This window comes from Equus przewalskii, chromosome 7 (genome assembly GCF_037783145.1).
Source record: "Equus przewalskii isolate Varuska chromosome 7, EquPr2, whole genome shotgun sequence".
Classification (NCBI taxonomy): Eukaryota; Metazoa; Chordata; class Mammalia; order Perissodactyla; family Equidae; genus Equus; species Equus przewalskii.
In genome coordinates, this window is record NC_091837.1 from 63,522,722 (window position 1) to 63,535,239 (window position 12,518).

Below are 12,518 nucleotides of genomic sequence, written 5' to 3' on the forward strand. Positions count from 1 at the left end.
AACCCTAAAATCTTCACCAGTGTGGCAGATCTGTGAACCTCTGTGAGGCTTATCTCTCACTCTCTGGAATGCATATATCTTACCGAGGCATTCAGAGTAATTGCCAATTATTGATCATCATGTTTGATAAACATGATCTCATCTATACAGCGGGCAATGTGATGTTCTGCAGAATGTCCAGATGGTTCAAATCTTTTTGAGCTATATTTTGACAGAAAGCAAGAGAATTAAGTTGGCTCTTGAGCAAGACCATGAATGTACATTGTTGTTTGTCCCAAGTGGAAACAGCTGCTTCTAATTCTCCCTGAGAGAGATTGACAAGGCTGCGTTTGCAGATATGTAACTGTCATAACCAGGGATGTGTTAACCTGCTCTACTAATAATACTATATCTTTATAGCAGCTGCACTTGGGCCTACAGCTTGCTTAGGTTTGCAGTGGTCCACTCTCAGTCGTTCTGATTCATTGGACTTTTTCAAGAGCCACAATGGGGAACTAAATAGGGTATGATGGCATCATCATTACTGATTTAAGCCTTTGAGAATGGCATTAATCACCTCTCTCCTCAGAATATAACACTGTTTTTTAATTTACTATCTTGGTTGAGTGAGAGGTTTTAGGCACTTCCGTTTGACTTTTCCTACTACACTACCTGTTACTTTACAGCCCGGGAGCCAATATGAAGTTTCTGAACTGTTATTCATGTCCCTTCTGATTATACATTTTGGAATTGAGCAATAATTACCAGAGGTGCCGCCAGACCTATTGGACACACAGTGAGATGGACCTGGGTCAGTACTCTTTTATTGCCTGAGTGCTCCCACATTCTCTTACTCTAACAGGGGACCGTAAGGACTCTTTAGATCCCTGGTTCTTAGCATCAACTCATACCCTGTATACAACTGCCTTTGAAAGATCTGGTTATTCTTTCTCCAGTATATGGTTATCTGAGTAAAGAGCCATAGTCACCTTTTAGAAGGACTGTGGAGAGCACTTGCGTGAATACTTTCTGCGTCTTTCTTCATCAGGACCTGGCCTTTCCCTCAGTTGATGGGTTCTGAGTCTGAGAATTGATTCAGGCCTGGGAACTGGACAAGGATCATGCCTTTCCATTAGGTACATGATACCTGCCTTCTGCTCGTCCATTTTTTTTTTTTTTTATCTCTTTTCATTATGACTCGTTAAGCAATAGGCTAAATGGCTGTCTATCCTTTTCCTAGGTCAACTCTACCCTGGCTGTCATTCCAACCTTGCCGCCTATTATGGTAATTTTGACCACCTTGCTTATAATGGTTAAGTGCCACCACTTGGCCTTTACTATTCAAGGCTCCTATTATCCCCATTAACAATTGTTCAGATATTTTTGAATTCTCCTTGTGATTTCTTCTTTGACCCATTGGAGTCCAGTTCTTTATTAATATCTCCTATTATTTGTTGATTTTTTTTTTTAAAGATTTTACTTTTTCTTTTTCTCCCAATGCCCCCTGGCACATAGTTACGTGTTTTCAGTTGTGGGTCCTTCTGGCTGTGGCATGTGGGACGCCGCCCCAGCATGGTCTGATGAGTGGTGCCGTGTCTGCGCCCAGGATTCTAACCGGTGAAACCCTGGGCTGCAGAGGCAGAGGGTGCGAACCTAACCACTTGGCCACAGGGCTGGCCCCTGTTGATTTTTTTAAACTGGTTTTTTGGAGTGATTAGTGGTTACTTTGGATTACAATATCTTAACTTATCACAATCTACTTCAGGTAAATACTGACAATTCCTGCAAAATATGGCAACTTTGCTCTAAAATAGCTCAATTTCTTCTACTCTCACTGTTTATGCTATTGTCATATATATGACATCTCTATATATGTTATAACCCACAAAATATAGCGTTATCGTTATTGCTTAATACAATCTTATATTTAAAAAATACATTATGAGAATTAGAAAATATATTTTACAGTCTTTTATTTACATATATACTTACCATTTTGGGTCCCTTTATTTCTTTCTATGGATTTAAATTATCATCTGGTCTTCTGCCTTTCAGCCTGAAGGACTTTCTTTAGTATTTCCTATAAGGCAGATCTGCTGGCAGCAATTTCCCTCAATCTTTGTTTATATGGGGACATTTTATTTTTGCCTTTATTTTTTTAAGAATAGGTATGCTGGATATAGAATTCTGGTTTGACTGCACTTTGAATATGTTCTCCCATTGCCTTCTGGCCTCTATTGTTTCTGATTCAGAAGTCAACCTTAAGTAGTACCATTGGTTCACTGTGCATGATGAGTCTTTTTTCTCTTGATGTTTTCAAGGTTTTTCCTGTGTCTTTGGCTTACAGCACTTTGATTGTGATATGTCTAGGTATTGATCTCTTTATATTTATCACATCTGGTTTTCATTGACCTCCTTGGATCTGTAGATTAATGTTTTTCATCAAATTGGGGAGTTTCAACCATTTGTTAAAATAGTGTTTAAATAAACTTTTGTTTTTTAGAAGAGTTTTAAATTTAGAGAACTATTAAATTAGTACAGAGAATTCCTGTATATCTAATACCCTGTTCTCCTTATTAACACCTTGTATTGTTATGGGACGTTAGTTACAATTAATGAACCTATAAGGAGACACTCATTAAAGTTCATATAATTTTCAGATTCTCTTAGTTTTTATGTAATGTTCTCTTTCTGTTCCATGATTCCCTAGGATATCACATTGCATTTAGGTTCCTCAAACCTGTGACAGTTTCTTAGACTTCCCTTGCTTTTGATGACCTTCATTTTTTTTTTTTTTTTTTGAGGAAGATTAGCCCTGAGCTAACATCAGGCATCAATCCTCCTCTTTTTTGCTGAGGAAGATTGGCTCTGAGCTAACATCTGTGTCTATCTTACTCTATTTTATATGTGGGATGCCTGCCACAGCTTGGCTTGATAAGCAGGATCTGAACCGGCAAACCCTGGACCCAAAGCAGAGAGCACGAACTTAACCGCTATGCCACTGGGCCAGCCTCGACCTTCATAGTTTTGAGGAGTACTGTTCAGGTATTTTTTAGAATGTCCCTCTATTAGGATTTGTCTGATGTTTTTCTTATGATTAAACTAGAGTTGTGTGTGTTTGAGAAGATGACCACAAGGGCAAAGTGCCATTTTCATCACATGATGTCAGTGGTATATGCTATCAACATAACTTATCAGTGTTGGTGTTGACCTTGAACAACTCACTGAAGTGGCGTTTGCAAGGCTTCTCTACAGTAGTTGATTTCTTTTCCCCTCCTTTTCCAAGCTATACTCTTCAGAAGCAAGTCACTATGTACAGCCCACACTTAAGGAGTAGAGAGTTACTCTCTATAACCTTGAGGGAGGGGAATCTATATGAATTACTTGGAATTCTTCTGCTAGGAAGATTTGTCTGTTTTCCCCATATTATCTAGATATTCAATCATTTATATCTGTATGGCCTCATGGATGTTTATTTTGTACTTTGGGTTGTAATCTGATACTACTTTGCTTATTTTTTTTAAGCTATTCCAGTTTTGGCCATTGGGAACTCCTTCAGTTGGTTCCTATGTCCCTTTGACATACTTCATCATTGTAGCTTTTTTATTTTTTTCCTGAGGAAGATTCACCCTGAGCTAACATCTGTGCCAATTTTCCTCTATTTTTTAGTGTGTGGGCCGCCAGTACAGCACGACTGCTACAGAGTGCTGTAGGCCTGGTTCCTGGGAACCAAACAAATGCAGGCCACTAGAGCATGCTGAACTTAACCACTAGACCACCAGGGCTGGCCCTGTAGGGTTGTTTTGTGCAAACATTTTCTTTGTGGCACTACAAGATGCTCCAGGTTCATCAGCCATTTCTCTAAGAAGGCCTGGATCTTTTTTTTATTTATTTTATTTTATTTTTTTTATTTTTTATTTTTAAAGATTTTATTTTTTCCCCTTTTTCTCCCCAAAGCCCCCTGGTACATAGTTGTATATTCTTTGTTGTGGGTCCTTTTAGTTGTGGCATGTGGGACGCTGCCTCAGCGTGGTCTGATGAGCAGTGCCATGTCCGCGCCCAGGATTCGAACCAACGAAACACTGGGCCGCCTGCAGCGGAGCGCGCGAACTTAACCACTCTGCCACGGGGCCAGCCCCTTGTTTCTTTTTTTTTGAGAATGATATTAGAAACCAAGATCTGAGTGCTAGATATACTCTTTGTTACGAGGGTATCATTGCTTCTAGGCCCTGTAGGCTAATAGAACAAGGAAATATGTGTGTATACTAGCACATGTATATGCGCCTGTCTAGAAATATTTCCATATGTAACCATCTATATCTATATTGAGGTAAACTTGAGTTCATGCTGATGTCTCCACCTCCAATCCATTACTATATGGATCATTCTAGCCTTTTCCACATGCTTATTTGTAAACTTTGACTGCAATAGTGAGAAACCTGTCTCCCACTATCTACTATTCATTTTGCTTAATTGTTCAAATCCCGTATATGTGTATATCAGTGTCAGTATTAACTCATCCCCCCATGGGGTATAATTAGCGTACCGTGCTTATGTACAGTCTCTTTTGCTTTTAGTTTTACACTTGCCACTCCTTTCCAAAATTGCCTAGGTCAGCACCCTTTTCCAAAACCCCACTCAACGAGGTTATGTCATACATTTGTAATATAGTTGGATTGTTTCATTGCATTCTATATTCCATGCTGGGATTTTTCTAATATCCTAAATGATTTTTAAAAATCTGCATGCATTAAGGTACATTCTTTTGTGCCATAAAATTCAGTGGGTTTTGACAAATGTCTAGTGTCATGTGTCTACAACTACAGTATCATACAGAGTAATTTCACCATCCTAAAAATGCCCTGTACTTCATCTGCTCAACCCTCCTGTTTATCTCCCTGAGACTCTGGCACTACTGACCTTGCTAGTTTTTATCATTTTGCCTTTTCTGGAATGTCAAATAATTGGAATTACAGAGTATCCAGTCTTTTTAAACTCTTTTCACATTCTTGCACTTAGCAATATACATAACAGCTCATCCATGCCTTTTCATGGCTTGATAGTTCATTTTTTCCTCACTGAGTAATACTTCATTGTATGGATGTACCACAGTTTCATTATCTATTTACTTATAGTAGGACATTTTGGTTACTTCAAGTTTTTGGCAATTATGCATAAAGTTACTATAAACGTTCATACACAGGCTTTTGCGTGGCCATGTTTACCCCAAATTCTTGAAGTAAATACCTAAGAGTGAGATTGCTAGATCGTATGCTAACCCTATGTTTGGCTCATAAGAAACTGCCAAACTGTCTTCCAAAGTGGCTGTACTATTTTGCATTTCTACCAGCAATGGATGAGAGTTCCTGTTGCTCTGAATCCTTGCCAGCAGTTGGTATTGTCAGAGTTTTGGATTTTAGCCAGTCTAATGGCTGTGTAGTGGTATTTCATTATTTTAAGTTACAATTCCTTAATGACAAGTGATATTCAGTATCTTTTCCATATACATATTAACTATCTGTTTATCTTCTTTAGTGAAGAATCTTTGGATCTTTTATTCATTTTTCAATTGAGTTTTCTTACTGCTGAGTTTTAAGAGTTCTTTGTATATTTTGGATGCAAGTCATTTATCAAATACGTGCTTTGCAAATATTTTCTTCCAGTCTATGGTTTGTCTTTTCATTTAAACTGTCTTTCACAGAGCAGAAATTTTTAATTTTAATAAAGTCCAATTTATCATTTTTTTCTTTCATGATCATACTTTTGATATTGTATCTGAAAACTCATTTCTAAACCAAGGTTATCTAGATAGTCTTTTTACTTCTAGAAGTTTTAGTTTTATGTTTTAAATTTAGATCTATGGTCTACTTTGAATTTTTGTGAAAGACGTAAGGTTCACACCTACATTTTTTTTTGCATGTGGATGTCCACTTGTTCCAGCACCATTGGATGAAAGACTACCTTTTTTCTGTTGAATCACTTTTGTCAAAGATCAGCTGACTATATATGTGTGTCTATTTTCTGAGCTCGCTATTCTGTTTATCTACGTGTCTGTTCTTTTGCTAATACCATGCTGTCTTAATTATTGTAGCTTTATAGTAAGTCTTGAAATTGGGTACTATCAGTACGCTAACTTTGACCTTCCTCTTCAATGCTGTGTTGGTGATTCTAGATTTTTTCCCTTTCAGAAAATATATTTCAGAATCCATTTGTTGATATCTACAAAACAGCTTGTTGGGACTTTTTTCCTCCCTTAGATGAGTGAGGAAGGCTAGAGGAGGCTGGAATTGGAAAAATATCTTTCCCTCAGGTAGGATAAAAACTTTCCCTCTCGAGAGTAAGCCTTTGTTATGAAGAATGCTCTGGATATGTTTCGCAATAGTTTCTTTTACCCACTTCCTCTGTCAGAGCTACAAGAAGATCTTTGTTAGCTCTTCACTGTAAAAGCATGGTTGGGTTCGTGATGGTAAAAAAGCAAAGTGTGGAGGTCCCTTTAAGGCTGCAATCCCCAGGAGTTTCTCACTCTCAAACTAGTCTCAAGGCTCCAGCAGTTCATCAAAATTACCATTTAAGAAATCCTACCAGTTTATTGCTTCCATGACTTCTGCTTCAGGTATGCCAGTACTGGCTGTAATTCTCTGGATTTAGTTCTCTCTCCAGGTTCACGGTGATGATTTGCCTATGATAAACAGTTCTGAGTCTAAGAAAAGTCACTGATTTTCAGTTTGCTCAACTTTTTTTTTTTCTTTTAAGGATGGGAATAATGACTTCCATGATTTTTTCATATCAGAGCTGAAACCTGTTCTCAAATATGCTTTTCTGCCACTTTCTCTCCTTCTGGGACTGCCATTACACGTATATTGGTAAGTTATGATTTTTCTGATGAGTCTCCGAATCTACCTTATGTTTTCTTTAATCTACTTTCTATTTAGATGAGATAATTTCTATTTTTCAATCTTCAAAATCATCGATTCTTTTTCCTGCTATCACAAATCTGTTGAGTCCATCTGGTGAATTTTTCATTTTCATTACATTTTTCAAGTTAAAGATCCAAGTGGAAATTTTCATACTTTCTACTTCTCTAGTTAGATCCCCTATTTGCTGATTCGTCTTATCAAATTTGCATTCACTACTTTGGGTATAATTTCCTTTAATTCTTTGGACATATTTATAATCTGCATTGAAATTTTTGGCTGCTAAATTCTACATCTAGGTCTACTCAGAGTCAGTTTCAGTGTGCTCTTTTCCTCAAGTATGGGTCACATTTTCCTGTTTTTATTTTCTTTCATATACTTTAATGTTTTGTTAAAAATTGACATTTTAGATAATATACTAATTTTGTACTCTGACTTTACTTTTCTGTGCTATTGTTTTTGTTGTTTTGTTGTCTGTAACTTACCTGGACTTAAGCTATAGAATTTATCTTTCCTGCAGTGTGTAGCTACTTGTGTCTCTGCTTAGACTTTTTCTTTTTCGTTGTTTAGCCTGGCTTCGTAGGAGCCACTCCAGTATCTGCATAGCTTAATGGTCAGCCAATGACTTGTCTCAAATACCTTAAACCCTAAATCTTCCTCCCTCTACTGATTGATCTTTGTGTAGATTGGAGAGCACATGCAATATTTAGTCAGTTCTCAAGTCTTCTTTGGCTTTTACTTTCAACTCAACTCTCTTGGGTATGTCCTACAAATGTGCATAGTCTGTATGTGATGCACATACAGTCTGTCAGGGATGCATGAGGAGTTTATCATCTCTTCTATGACTCTCTCACTTCCAAGATCTCTCCACTAAGTTTATGGTTAGTTCACCTCTTGCTCCAACTAGTACCACAAACTTAGGCTAGTAGAGCTGTCAGTTTCCCACTTATTTCCTACTAACAATGCAGCCTGCTGTAGATTTTTATCCTGTCCCTGAAATTGGGGCCATTTTATCTGGCAGCAAAGCTATTGGTATCCTACAGCCCCACATTGGCAACATTGCCATTATCACTGATCAAACTGGAGGTGGGGGGTGATTTTTAACCTCAGACAAGAAGGCTACATACTTTGATTTTAGCTGAAGGACTAGGAGTTTTTCATAAATAAACACTTCTTAATTTGCTTGTGTTTGGTCAATTTTTTCAGGGTCTCAAAATGGTGGTTTTTGATAAATTTGTCCAGTTTTATCCTTTTTTGCGGGGCTAGGAAGAGGATTTGTTGACCTCTTCACTCTTTCTTAGCTGTAAGACCTTTTTCTTGGTTCTTTTAGTAGGAAACTATACTTACAGACCATCATCTTGTTGCTGGGAGAACTGATTGCTATCAGTTTAGCTGCTGTTTTTATATATAATGATAAAATATATCAAGTTCACACTGATCCTGGCGATTAAAATTTAGGATTGCAGGGTTTTAAAAATGTAATCTTTTTGACCTTACATCTTTACGTTCTTTCTCCCATGCCAAAAGTCCTGGTTCTTAATAACACCAATGTAATTACTCACTTTATCTCACAATATACATACACCTCTCTCAGAATAATACTGACATGATCACAAATATGGTTACGTAAAGAGGCTTAAGGTTTCTTGCACTGTACAGCATGTTTTATTATATAATGGTGATGCTGATTTTTTGATGCTTTATATTTGAATGGTATTTGCTATATGAGTCAGGATAGATCTGCCTGTCCTGGAAAAAAATCTGTGTATTCTACCTTGCCAAATCCTTAAACATGCAGTGTTTTATATCTATGATTGATAATACAGCACATTTCAATGAGATTCAGAGAGCTATTCCACTGTCCAGTTCTCCTGCCCATTTTTATTACACCATAATTCTGCTCAAAACCTGAGGCAGTTTACATTCCAACTTTATGTCAGATGTACTGATGTACTCTTAAAATATGGAATATTAAAGATTTTCAAAAGCAGTTGTAAAATTGGGTATTTTCTGCCATTTTATAGCTGCTTCCCATTTATGAGAGAGCCACATGGCATCAGGATATAGACCATGAAGTGTGTTCTGGATATATCACATCTCTGTGATTCCAGGAATGCAGGTCATAGAAAAATTTCTCCTTCAGTTTATACACATGACAGTGGTAAATGGAGGAACCTAGCTAGAGAATTTTACTTAAGCATGAATTATATCTTGTATATTCTCCAAACTCAGAAGGATAAAAATAAATCAAATAATAAAAACACCTCCAAGTGCCCCCTCCTCACCACTCAATTTTTAAAAAAAATTAAATTATTTTTCTTTAAAAAAATCATTATGGAAAATTCAATCATATGCAGAAGTAGAAATAATAGTATAATCCCCATGTATTCACCATTCAGCTTCAGAAAGTACAAACTCATGACAATATTGTTTCGTTAACACCTCCATCCACTTACCACCATTGAATATTTATTTGAAGCAAATCCCAGAAATCAAATTATTTCATCTGTAAACGTTTTCAGTGTATATTTCCAAAAGGTAATACTTTAAAAAATAACCCCAATTGCATTGTCACAAGTAAAAATAATTTCTTACTATCATCAAAGAATCAGGGCATTTGTCCTGCAGAGTTTTCCATGTTCTGGATTTTGATGGTTTCATACCCCATGGAGTTACTTAATATGTTTCTCTGGTCTTTATATATCCTATAAATTGGAGATTGAGTGTAGTGGTTTAATCAGATCCAGTAGGGTCTTTTTTTGGCAATGCTACTTGATAAATGTTGGTATGTTTTTTTCGGTTTTCCATTACTAGCCACTTATTGTCTGGTTGCCTCTCTTTTAACAGCTGTTGATGGTCAATGACTAGATGCATTAACTAAAAGTTGCAAAATGGGGCTGTTCTAACTTAATTGTTTATACAACTAAAATTAAATATAGATGTACGAATAGATGCATTTCTGAATTATGTCTATAGATTTTTTAGAAACCAAATGGTGTAGTTTGTATAGGAAATGCAGGATAAATGCAAAATGTTACACTTTATAAATAAGCCATAAACATAAAAACACACTCTGGAATGCCATAAGAAAAGACACCCAAGGCAATATCCCCAAATGGTTAATATTCTCCTCATACTTAAAGGTCCTTTGAGATCCTTCCTGTAAAAGTGGTAATCACATGTGTTCTCAGATTTAAAAAATAATGCCTCTATTTTCTGTCCAAAAGGTTATGCCTACTTATTTTAGAAAATATATATAAAGAAGAGGGGAAATCATCTCTAATTCCATTGCCTGGAGAAAACCTCTGTCCAAGTTATTTCAAATGTATCTATTCTATTGCTTGGTGTTCCAGAATCTATTCAACATTGAACAGTGATACTTGAGCTGCAGAATGGAAACACGAATAATGTTAAAAAGTGCTTCAGTGAGGTCTTTTTGCATTTTTTAATTGTGGTAAAATACACATAATATAAAATTTGCGATTCTCCCCATTTTAAAGCATATGATTCAGTAGCATTAAGTAGCTTCACAATGATGTACAACCACCACCACTACCTAAACCCAAAAGTTTCTCATGACCCCAAGTGAAGGCCTTGTGATAGGTCTACAACTCTGTGATTAGACTAAGAAAAATTGAATTGTGCACTTTAAGTTGTGAGTTTTAGAGTATGTCAATTCCATCTCAGAGCTGTTTCTAAAAATGGGAGAGAGGAGGAAACAAAATAGAAAAAACTTTGACCTTATGAAGCTTGCATTCTCGTGAAAATCATTATCAATAAAATACTCTAATACCTTCACCAATAAAAAAAATGGGGCAGAATGCCCTTAGGAAGTAAAGGACATTGATGTGCTGTTCTTATAGATTTCCTTAGATTTTTTGAATGTAAACTCAAATTTATGGTACCTGACCTCAGCTCTCTTGAAGAGATAGCCAACCTAGGCTGCAATGGAGTCAACCAGTTTTGTACTTCCTGCAGATGAACAAGCCCCTAAATTACCAAAAAAACCCTATAAGATAAATTTAAAATAAATCAGCATCCTACAGAGTGATGGAATTTTAGGTCTGGAAGCCATCTTAGAGATGATAAAAGTCAATCTAATTATTTTACAAATAGGCAACTGACACTCATGGTATATCAGGGATGTAGTCGTAGCTAACCAGGCATTATCTGAATCTGTAAAGCAGTTATGCCTAAGGGCAGTGCTGTTAATGTGTTGGGTTTTTTTTTTTTGCTTTTTTTTTTTTTTCCCTCAGAAACATTGTCTGTTTGACAGCCTAGTGATTCAAATCCTCTATTTGTAAAATGAACTTTACTTAGCTGTGCTAGAAAAGATGGAGCTTGGGTTAATATTGCATATCAAACACTTCCAGTTTGCCATTTTTCATAATAGTCAACACCAACACTGCAGAAGAAGGAGATCCTTAATGAGAAAGATTATGAAATTTACCTGGCTTATAGATGACAGCTCCAGAGTGTGCTGGGCCCCAATATGCCCCCAAAGAAGGAACTCCTTGTGAAAACTTTAGATTTTTGTCCAATTCTCTCAGTAATACCTGTAGCTGTAGAGAAAGTGATGTCCCTGAGTGGGAACCTCTTCCACTTGTTCTTAGAAGCTAGCTGATACAGAATTGAGGTAGATCTTCTAGAACCTAGTTGTGGGCACTTCTTGTCTTTGATGCTTTGTGATAAAAATCCTTCCCAATTGACCCTCTCTCACGCCTGAATTAGTCTAATCTAGTGAACATGACTGAATGTTTCTTTGCCAATTAAAACTCTTGCCAAGTCGCAGCGTCCTATTTCTGAATGTGAATTTCTGCAGGTGAATTCTCATTCACCTTCCAAAGAGTAGATTGTGGATGGAGAGAAAGAAGAGTGAAAAGATTAGTCTGAATCTCTCAATACTTAAAGTGAGATGTCTCAAGTTCCTAAAAGACCACTGGAATGGCTTTCAGGGATGTTCCCTGCAATGGTGGGTCACACAGAAGCTAAAAACAAATTTGCAATGGGTCAATTTCAACAGAAAGGAGTCTGCCAAAATTTTTCCAGGGGCTGGGACTCCAGAGCAGAGGGATAAAAATATAAAATTGTGATTGTTCCCATCACGTGCAGAGCTGTTCAATATACTGTTTAATTTGAGATTATGCAAATTCAGGAATGGAGAGGAAAGGGGAAAGGAGAGGTGGTGGTAAAGTGAGGGGTCCATAATTACTGCTGGGAACAGGCCTGTTCTTTTAACGGGGTGCTGACTGTGTGGTCTCTGAGTGGCTGGCATGATTTAAAGGGAAAAATTTGGAGGTGCCATATATTTTATTTTTTATCATCTAAGTATCGCATCATAACAGCTATGAGAGATAAGCAAGGCATATATTATCTTCGTTGTAGATGAGGTGGTCCAGAGATGAGGTGGTTCAGAGATGAGGTGGTTAGCTTTCATAAGATCATTAATTTATTCATTCAGGAAGATGAGTTGGTTGAAGTGGAATGCAACGTCAGATCTGTTGGTGAACCACATTGTCTCCATCCTCGTGCCCATTATGGGACCACCTTTCTTCTAAGGACTCTCATATCAGTAGGGAAAATCCTATAGTCAAACATAGTGCTTTTGCCTACTGTCTTGGCAGC

At 37.0% G+C, this 12,518-nt stretch overlaps 1 long non-coding RNA gene across 9 annotated transcripts in view; it reads left to right on the top strand.

The window, feature by feature from the left end:
* The first annotated feature begins 6,398 nt into the window (after positions 1-6,398).
* The window catches only part of LOC139084548 (uncharacterized), a 235,923-nt gene continuing 229,803 nt past the window's right edge, over positions 6,399-12,518 (top strand). For all 9 annotated transcript variants that reach the window (XR_011542020.1, XR_011542015.1, XR_011542017.1 and 6 more), the window contains exons 1-2: positions 6,399-6,592; positions 6,733-6,842. This is a non-coding gene — a long non-coding RNA (uncharacterized lncRNA). The remainder of the gene's footprint in view (positions 6,593-6,732; positions 6,843-12,518) is intronic.